General features: G+C 39.6%; 1 long non-coding RNA gene across 1 annotated transcript; it reads left to right on the top strand.

Annotated features, from left to right (window-relative positions):
- Positions 1-5,299: 5,299 nt before the first annotated feature.
- LOC124708704 lies at positions 5,300-6,696 on the top strand. Its single transcript, XR_007005277.1, has 2 exons — positions 5,300-5,747; positions 6,355-6,696. It is a non-coding gene; the product is annotated as an uncharacterized LOC124708704 (long non-coding RNA).
- The last annotated feature ends 3,951 nt before the right edge of the window (positions 6,697-10,647 follow it).

Raw genomic sequence — 10,647 nt, forward strand, 5'->3', positions numbered from 1 at the left:
ACAAAAATGATATGACGAACATTGTGTTAGATATGTACAGTATATACTCTAAATAAATTAGTTGTGTAGTATCCCCGTTGTAGACTGAATTTCCTGTATATTATTCCACATGTACGTCTATAATATCGGCTTGTGGCCTCATGGACATACAAGCATCTATTCACGTGCCATTGGAGGCTAAGGAATATTTCTCCAACACCATGAACAACATTGTTTGAGCTTTATGTTGGTTAATATGGAATTCGAGAAAATAAATTGATAAAGGGCGCCTCATTACTCAAAAAATTCCAGCTTTACACCCAGTCTCTGCATAACTAAAATGCACACAGCCGTTCGAGTATCAAGTCTTAACAAATAAAATATGAAGGATCGATCGAAAGAGCCAAACTAGCTTATGCTTCATTGGCTTCAATCCGCCTAATATGCAGCCACCCATGTTGGGAAATAAACTCCTTGGCCGTGTTCTCCAACCATGTAGACACCTTCATAAAGAGATCTCGGTCCTCCAAACGCTGAAGTGGCAAGCATAAACGGAGCAAAACCGTACATCGGTAAATGGCCTGCATGAGAGAAGAATTCTTGTCATTGAAAACCTTATCATTTCTACATAGCCATAGCGTCCATACGACATCAATCGCGCTCACTCTGATAAGCGTTTTATACCTAGTATCTACCCTATTTAGCCAATTACCAAATATATTTGCAACGCTACAAGGCGGGTATAAGGTAGAACCCATCTGAATGATTGACCATATAGATCTAGCAAACCTACAGTAAAAAATGTGTTTTATTGTCTCATCTTGATGATAGAAAACATATTTCTTACAACCGTGGCAGCGTTTAACGAGGTTGTCTTTGGTTAAAATCACCTCACGACGAAGGTACCATGCGAAAACCTTCGTCTTCAATGGTATCTTCATCTTCCAAATGTATTTATTATTAATAACCGGTTGACTAGGAATGGTAAGCACCCTATGCAATGAATTGGCCGAGAACACACCGTTCTTGGTGAGGCTCCATATGGAATTCGAGAAATAACATTGTTTTTTTCAAGTTATCCATATGACCACGCACTGGATCCAGCTATGACTCTTCCTACTCATGTCGGATCAGCGGTAGCTCATGGCTCCTAGATGGAACCATCTGCTCGTTGCCTACAGTTGAGCTAGATGGAGGCATATTAGTGGATTAAATGATACAGAATGGTATATCCTTGATCTTTTTCTTTGGTTGTTTCATATATCGACCTTATGTGATCCTTCATTTGTGAAAAATTGAATGATAAAGTCTCTAATAAAGATGATTCTATGAATCAATTGATGCAGAGGCCCCCCTTTTCAAAAAACAGATATACACAACACATGCTCCTCTCCAAGCCGACATCTGCCTACTGGTCTCCACATAGCAACATCTCCCATGATTTCTCCTTGTCCCAATAAATCTGGTGAAGCCAGAATGGCTAATCTTCTTGATTTCGTGGAGATCACACTTGGTGCTTCTCCTTTGCTCTGAGGTTTCTATCATGTTGCTTCTTCTCGCTCAGTTGATCTAGCTGCCCTGACCCGCACTAGCCGTGGGGACAATGCCCTTGTCCACTGGTGTCTCCTCTGCCATTCACGACCATGCATGCTATCTCCTTTGCCAGCTGTCGTGCTTCTACTTTGTAACCGGCACACATGGTAGAGACCTCCCTTTATGAATTCACTATTTAGCCCTAGCAACGACTAGTGTTGAATTCTTATCTCCATATAATCACTTGGCCACCATTATCCATACCTAGTTCCCTACTCATTTTCATGTTTTTCACGCCCAATTCCGCTAGTGAGTATATCTCTCATTCACAAAGTGTATTTCTTACTCTATGCAAACATACTCACCTATTAAAGGTGACTCGTGGATTGATGATCCCTCTATCCCACCTCAGTTTTGGGCCAATGAAGATTTCATTACCATCCATCTCATCGGTCTTCTTCTATTCTCAGGGAAACATTCCTCTTGAGAGTCCCTATGGTTTTCTTCTTAACTATTCCCCACATTGGTCATTTGGCTATAATTTGCTACTTTCATGTCACCCCTATTGAGTGTGTCTTCCTAGGATATTGTGCTAACCACAAGGCCCTTAAAATGTTGTAGTTCATCCAGAATAGCAAAATGCGATGGCAGTGTTGAGCCACTTTTCACCGTGATGTTGTTGTTATCGGGAATGCATGGAAGCATGCTATGGTGGAAGAGCTTTCTTCTTTTGTGCACATTGGCACGTATGATCTTGTCTCCCTTCCTGCATGTGTTCATCCATCACCTGCAAGAGGCTCTACAAAGGTTAAATCTTGTGCTCGTGATTTCATTGACCTTGTGTCCTACAAGGCTCATCTTGGGGCCTCCCGTCCCGTCAGCTCCTCAGCGCGGCACGCCGGTAGCACTACACCACGAACCCCTCTATAGCTACGGATACCTTCCAACAGATTAACCTTGCGTTGTGTAAACCACTCCCCACTTCCTGTGCCAGCGGAGAAATGACACGATCTATAAGGGCATGTACAATGGGGTGATGTCAGCCTTCCCTTAGAGATGCCACATCAGGGCATGTACAATGGGATGACGTCAGCCTTCCCTTAGAGCCGCCACGTAAGATATTTGCTGAGTTGGAGGAGAGAGAATAGAGAAAGAGAAGGTTGCCTTCCCTTAGCTAAGGGATGATCCCTTAGAAAATAAGAGAAGACAATTTACTCCATTGTACCACATGTCTTCCCTTAGCAGCCTATTTTCCTACCAAAATTAATTGATTCTCATTAATTCCAGGAGATAACACAAAGAGACGATGCATTGTACACATTATCGTTAGTGTCCTCTCTAGATGATGTGGATAGCTAAGAGAAGGCGTGCCTTCTCTACCATTGTACATGCCCTCAGATTTTTGCTTAGTTGGAGGAGAGAGAATGAAGAGAGAGAAGGTTGTCTTCCCTTAGCTAAGGGATCATCTCTTAGGAAATAAGAGAATACTATTTTCTCCATTGTATCACATATGTCTTCCCTTAGCAACAAATTTCTTACCAAAATTTAATTATTCATATTAATTGTTAGAGATGGCTATAAGAGACAATGCATTGTATAACTTATATCTAACGCCTTCTCTAGCTGATGTGGCGGGATAAGGGAAAACATGCCTTCTACTATTGCACATGCCCTAACTTCCCTTAATCCCCTTCCTTAAAAAATGCCCCGCAATGCTAATCCTCTCCTCCCACTGGAAATCTGCCGCCCCCAGATCCTCTCATCCCGCTAGGACCCGCCGCTGCCTCCCACCTTCACAAGCCTGTGTGATTATCTCCACCTAGATCTCGTCTATTGATCTGTATCGCCGTCGCCGTATCCTGTTGTGCTTTATTCTCTGCACTCACATTAGGGTATTCAGATGTTGAGGGTTCGCCAATTGTGTGAAGCGGCGAGCCAAAAGCTATTCCATAATCAATCAACGACGGGCACCATTCTGTAGTCGATTCTGGAGATATTTCAGTTTCTCTCTTACCCACTCAACTCTGTAATCCTTTGTTGGCTTGATTCGTTTATTATTTCAGGTTATTTGCTTGGTAGATCTCATTTTTTCCTCCTGCAGTTCCCGCCCCTCAAACAAGGGCGCTCACTCCCAGATCCCATGTGACGAGTGTCTACTGCCAACCACAAGCCTCCATCAGGTGACCAGGTCCTACACGTGATTGCTCTTTTTAACAAATTTTAGTACATGATCTGTTCCCCCAAATTTTACTGTCAGGTAGGTTGTGTAGCTTTATTGGTACTCCTGTAATATCCAAGATGTGTTCCAACTTTAACTTGTGTCTATCAGTCTATGGATTTGTTAATTTGACAGATTTGTGGTTGGCTGCTATGCCTAGCTCGTTTTCTTCACATGATCTGCAAATATTAGGTATTCTGTGCTTATGAGGTGCCTTTCAGTCTTTTATTTATTTATGCAGGACACAGTTGTGTTCTTTCCCATATATGAGATAGAATAAATATTATACAGACGAGCTTAAGTCTGTTGTTATACATGTGTCAAAAAATAGTAACCCAAAATATTCATCTTGCCTTCAATTATTGTGTATGGATGTCAATGCTATGCAACTTTTGGGGCTAGTCAAGGGAGTAACTAGTTGGCTCGAGGAATAGGGAAACTGCGCCGACTTCTAATCATATATCCTGAACAGAACCCCTTCTACTCAAGGAGGCAGACGACGAAGATCTAAAATTCTGTAGCTTACTATAATCTGTATTATATAGTTTTGTTTCTCAGATAATCTTTACATAGAGGCATGGACCTTCACACACTCTTTCTGAAATTTTGCTTGGTCTTGTGCTTGTGCAGATAGAGACGAGAAGTAAATCTTCAGTATTTGTGCCCTGCAACTGTGAAAAATATAAAGCTATGATTGTATATAAGAAGGGTTCAAAAGGTAATCAGAGTATGTGGTACGGCCTAGTGTTGTCTTTGCTTCCTAACGTTGTTATGGTTTCAAATTGTCTAGGCATCTCACATGTACTAGCATACATGCTGAAGTGTGCAGATTTATATAAATCAAGTTTCATATGCATTTTTGGTTTAACTTGAACTACTGAATGGTGAATATTTTGTATTTTCTGGAGATTTGCAATAAATTGTACTTCCAGAAGGTTGCACGTTGACTGAGCACATCACAGAAATGATCAGCCAATTACTACATTGCACCTTTTATCATCTCTGCTATATTCTTGAAAACATCTACCTTGTTGGTCAGAGAACATAATAATCCACTTCCTACCGTGTTCAGATAATTGGTCATGCAGGAAGATTAATTATGCACTTCTCCATTCTCGATCCTATGGTTTCAGATGCCGAGGATTACGAAATCATTTTTGGTGGCGAGCCAAACGCCACTGCGTCCCCAACCATTGACAGGAACCACTGGGTGTGGCAGAACTGCTGGAGGTTCGGGTATGGAGATCTTCCAATTGCTCTTTTTATGCCATCCAATATCTGCTGTCGTTGGTTGCCTTCATCCGTTCTTAATTATTTTATTAGGTTGTGTGCTTTTTGGATCCGTGTTGTGCGCCGCCTGCCTTTCTTGTTCCTCATCCATGACCGCTCGCTTACAGGTCTCTGCCACGAGTGCCAACTACCAACAACTGCCCTCACCTAGCTTAATCAGGCAATCTTTACTCGCAGCTATATACACGTTCAGGTAACTAGGCCCTGCAGGTTAGCGCACCTTTTGAAAATTTTACTACAAGATCCGTTCCCTTTAATTTTACAGCATGGTAGGTTCTACACTATTGTTGGTGCTACTGCGATATGCAAGTTTTTTTTGAATATCCACATGTCTTTATGGTTGATCAGTTTGACAGTTTTGTTGTTGATTACCATATATGCCTATCTGGGGTTTCTAACTGATAAATAAATGTTAGTCATATCTTATTATGTGCCTAGACCAGCGATTCTTCGACTTTATATGCGCAGACTAGAGTTGTGGTCTTTCCCATATATGCATTAGAAGAATTATCTTACAGACCAGATTCAGTCTGCTGGCTATACGCATGTGTAAACAAAAGAATTTATTAGCTCAAATTCATCTTCTCTTCAGTGATTTGTGTATGGATGTCAATGGGATGCAGCTTCCGGGTCTGATCAATGGAGTAACTTGTTGGCCGAAGAAACAGGAGACTTCTGATCGTAACTTAACTTCCCAGATTCAGTATTATATAGTTGTATTTGTCAGGTAATATTTACTTGCAGCTTTACACACTGGTCCAGAAATTTCAGTTCGTTCCGGATGACACCATGCCTGTGCTTGTGCAGTTTCAGACGAGATATAGATCTAAGTATTTTCTGGTTGCAACTATGATAAATATAAAGCCATGCTTTTACATAAGAAGTGCTTATATGAAATTATAATAATATGTGGTACGACCTGGAACTGCAGAGGCACAAGCATCGTCTTTGGTCCTGAAGTTGTTATGGCCTCAAATATATCAGTTTAGGCAGCTCACATGTCGTAACATACATGCTGAAGTGTGCAAAAATTAAATTTAGTTTCACGTGCATTTTTTTCTTAGCTTTATCTACTTCTGAATAAATTATTTTTGTATTTTCTAGAGATTTGCTACTAATTTCACTTCTAGAAGGATACACACTGAGTCAGCATAACAAAAAAAAAAGGTAGCCAATTACTCCGCTGCATCTTTTCTTATATCAGCCCGTATATAATTTACTCTGTCAACAATAAGCGGTTTAGTCAAAATAAAATGCTTACGCAACTACATTTTTTTATTGTATATACTATATACTATATTCATTTAATGTTTTACTTCATGAACTTACAACAGGTTTAGTCAAAAGATAGCGCAAGGCAGATTGCACTCCCGGATACGCTGTCCTCAGCGAGTGAGGTGAGCTGGGAAAACCAATAGGAGCTGCAAAGAAGAGGGATTGCAAAAATGAGCTGCAATAAAGAATATTAATTTATGTTTTTCTTGTGGATTCCTAAAATAAATGGAAGACGCATGGCTGAGACCATGCTGAGAGCAAGTTCGAGAAAAGAGCTATGACCAGATAGTTTTACATCATGTCTTAGAATGTCATTTTTAGATATACGTATCTTGTATTCAATGGACCATGTTCTTTGTAAAGCTACAAAGTTGATTTAATATATGAGGTATTTCCATTTACTATAGTACGGTGCACACTCAACATTGAACATATAGTCGTTGCTAGCAATATGTACTCACTTTAATTGTTCGAGCTATCTAGAAACTCTTCTAAGCTTATGTAATAATTTTACCGCCCATTTAAAAAATCTATTCATACAGGGTAATCACCAACGCATACGAAGTGTTGTCAAGCTTGAACTATATACGTTGCTATCTTACAACGCTTAATCATCCCGTTTACCAACACATCCATATATGTTGTTGTAGACCCTTGCAACGCTACCAACGGCAACGCATATAAAATCCGTTGGTGTAGGTGGTACCAACGCTTATATACACATTAGGCAATGCATGGATACATTGCTAAGGGGGGGGGGTCCTGTTGTAGTGTAGTGGCTGGTAGTGGGCGGTGATGAGTGCAGAGCACACCGTTGGGAATCCCAAGAGGAAGGTATGATGAGCACAGTAGCAAGTTTTACCCAGTAAGAAACCAAGGTTTAATCGACCAGTAGGAGAAAGAAATCACTTCTGAAGGTGTTGCTAGATGACTTTTGGCAGGGCGCACTACCGGCGTCAGTAACAACGTGGAACCTGCACACAACACAACCAAAATACTTTGCTCAACTTACAGAGAGGTTGCTAATCTCACCGGTTTTGCTGAAAACAAAGGATTAACCGCTTAGTGTGGAAAGAGATGTTTGTTTGTAGTGAAATAAAGAGAACAATGCTTGCAGTAAGTAAACATAACAAGTGTTTAGTGTAAAAGAAAGGACTGGGGTCCACAGTTCACTAGAGGTGTCTCTCCATAAAGATAAATAACATGTTGGGTGAACAAATTATAGCTGGGCAGTTGACAGAATAAAGACCATACATGACAAGATGATTACTATGAAATTTATTTTGACATTACAACATGATACATAGACCGTAATCCAACTGCGTGTATTACTAATAATCCACCTTCAGGTTAGAGTCGGCACCACTTTCAGTATTAAGTTGCAAGCAACCGATTATTGCACTAAGAAAAGTGTGTAAAGTAAACAATAGAATTATCCCTAGACAAAGCATTGTTGTTTTCTCCTAGTTGCAACAACACATCTACAACCTTAGAAGTTATTGTCGCTCTCCCAGATTAATAGAGGCATGAACCCACTATCGGGCATAAATACTCCCTCTTGGAGTCACAAGCACATACTTGGTCAGAGAATCTACTAGCAACGGAGAGCTTGAAAGATCACAAATAATATATGACAAGTATATAATCAATCTCAACCATAGTATTCAATATTCATCGGATCCCAGCAAACACAACATGTAGCATTACATAAAGATGATCTTGATCATGATAGGCATCTCACAAGATCTAAACATGATGCATAAATTGGAGAAAACAACCATCTAGCTAATACTGTGGACCCGTAGTCCAGAGATGAACTGCTCACGCATCACTTCGGAGGCGGGCATGGTGATGTATAGGCCTCCGGTGACGATCTCCCTCTCCTGCAAGGTGCCGGGAAGGGCTTCGGAACCCTCCCTAGCTAGGGTCGGCGAAGCCGGCCGTGATGAAACTTTTCTTGGATGGAGGCTTTGGTATTTAGGTTTTTCCCGATCAGATGTATTTATAGGCGGAAGGGCGAGGCCGATGGGCGCTCGAGGGGCCCACACCATGCCTATGCGCGGCCAGGGGCGCCACGGGGTGGTGTGGCCACCTCCTGGCTCAGCTCCGTCTCTCCTTTGGACTCCGTCTTCTTTACAATAAAATAGGAACTTCGGCTTTTGTTTCATCAAATTCTGAGAATATTCCCTGTACAACTTTTCTGAAATACAAAACAACAGAAAACAGGGAACTGGCACGGTGGCATCTTGTCAATATGTTAGTTCCAGAAAATACATAAATATGCAACAAAGTGTAAACAAAACATATAGAAATTGGTGTAAAACAAGCATGGAGCATCCAAAATTATAGATACGTTTGCAACGTATCAGCATCTCCAAGCTTAACTCCTGGTCGTCCTCGAGTAGGTAAGTGATAACAAAAATAATTTTTGAGGTGACATGAAGCCAAGCCAATCTTGATCAAGGTTAATGTAAAAGCATTGTGAGGTGGGATCAAAGAACTCTAAACATAGGCATGATAGATATAATTATAGTAATAGAACTTAGCAACTATGTTACAACATGAGAAGTAACTAAAACAAAATATCATGAATAATTGTGCACTGAAACTGTCTGTTTTTTAGCATAGTGAAAACATAGCAAAGTGGTATTCAGCTTGTCCTTTATGAAGTAGAAAAACATAAATGCCAGGACACCTTTAAAGTTCAAAGGTTGACTAGATACAAGTAATTTGAGAACAAGCAATAAATAATCATGAAACAATCAATAATAAATTTTGGGACTATGCACATTATACTCAGAATGACAACTATGCTCTCTTAATTAGTGCATAAAGGTAGAAGATGAAGACTCAACATAAAAGTAAAAGAAAGACCCTCATGCAGAGGGAAGCAAGATTACTCATCTGCTAGAGCTTTTTTATTTTGAATACAATAGAGGTATTAACAATATATTTTGAAAGGTATGTATGTCTATGTCAACGAATGACATCAATTGATCTATCATCCTTTCATGTTTAATGGCTTCAAGAGCAGCTCCCATAGAGAGAACAATAAAGTTCCTCTTCTCCTTTGTTTAAACAAGCTAAGTTCATGATTTTTCAAGTACATAGTGTTAGGAGATTTAGATTATTGGTTCAATTTAAGTGGGCTAGACACCCACGCCTGCTATTTTTGTAATCTTAAGGACTAGAACACTATGCATGCTAGTCAAAGTGTGAAGCCATAATAAACATGAAAGAGATGATAAAGCATTTAACACTTCCTCATGAGCTAAAACAAAACACAAAACAAGTAATAATTTTTGAATGTTTAAAGGTAGCACACAAGAAATTCACTTTGGAGTGGTGGTGAAATACCACATATAGGTAGGTATGGTGGACACAATTGGCAAATTTTGGTTTTTGGGTGTTGGATGCACGAGTAGAGCTCATACTCAGTACATGCGAAGGCTAGCAAAAGACTGGGAGCGACCAACTAAGAGAGAAATAATGGCCATAATCATGCATAGCGACAAAACATTATTAATCAAAGCATAAAGTGATATTACAAGTCAAAAAATAAATGATCATAGAGACTTTAGGTGATTGATTTGTAGTCATAATATGATATAAGCATGTGCCAAGTTAACCCAATAAAGCATCAAAGGAGAATATCACAATATTATGCTTTGTATGATGGAAACAACACATGATTCTTTCAATGACACATTAAATACTCTCAGCTATTTGAGACAAATCATGCTACAACAATAACTACTAAGCATATGATTAAAATAACATCCAACATGACATGCCAAGGTCTATGCCACAGTCTAAACAAGCTCCCTTTTGCATCACTATAAGCATGAAACATTTTACTCGTCTCCAACACCAATTAATTTATTTGAAACAACTCTGCTAGATAATAATCAATAAAGACCAAAGAGCTAATCATAACTAACTAAAAAACTAACAATCTCTGAACAAAATACGAGTGGAAAACAAGAGCTAAACGCAGTACTAGAAAAGAGAACAATCGCAGAACAATAATAGTGAAACTAGAGTGTTCTATGCAATTAAAACAAAGTGTGTCATTCTCCAAAATAAATATGCTGGTATCCAACAATATGCTACAGCAAACAAAATAAAAATAAAACTAAAAACAAAAATAAAGACGCTCCAACAACAACACATAGCATATGAAGCAATAAAAATATAGCGTCTTGAAAGATGACATGATACTTTGTTGATGAAGAAGGGGATGCCTTGGGCATCCCCAAGCTTTGACGCTTGTACCTCTTGGATATTTCTTGGGGTGACGTGGGCATCCCAAAGGTTGAGATTTTTTCCATACTCCATCTCATTATATCATT

Source organism: Lolium rigidum, chromosome 4 (assembly GCF_022539505.1).
Source record: "Lolium rigidum isolate FL_2022 chromosome 4, APGP_CSIRO_Lrig_0.1, whole genome shotgun sequence".
NCBI classification, from domain to species: Eukaryota; Viridiplantae; Streptophyta; class Magnoliopsida; order Poales; family Poaceae; genus Lolium; species Lolium rigidum.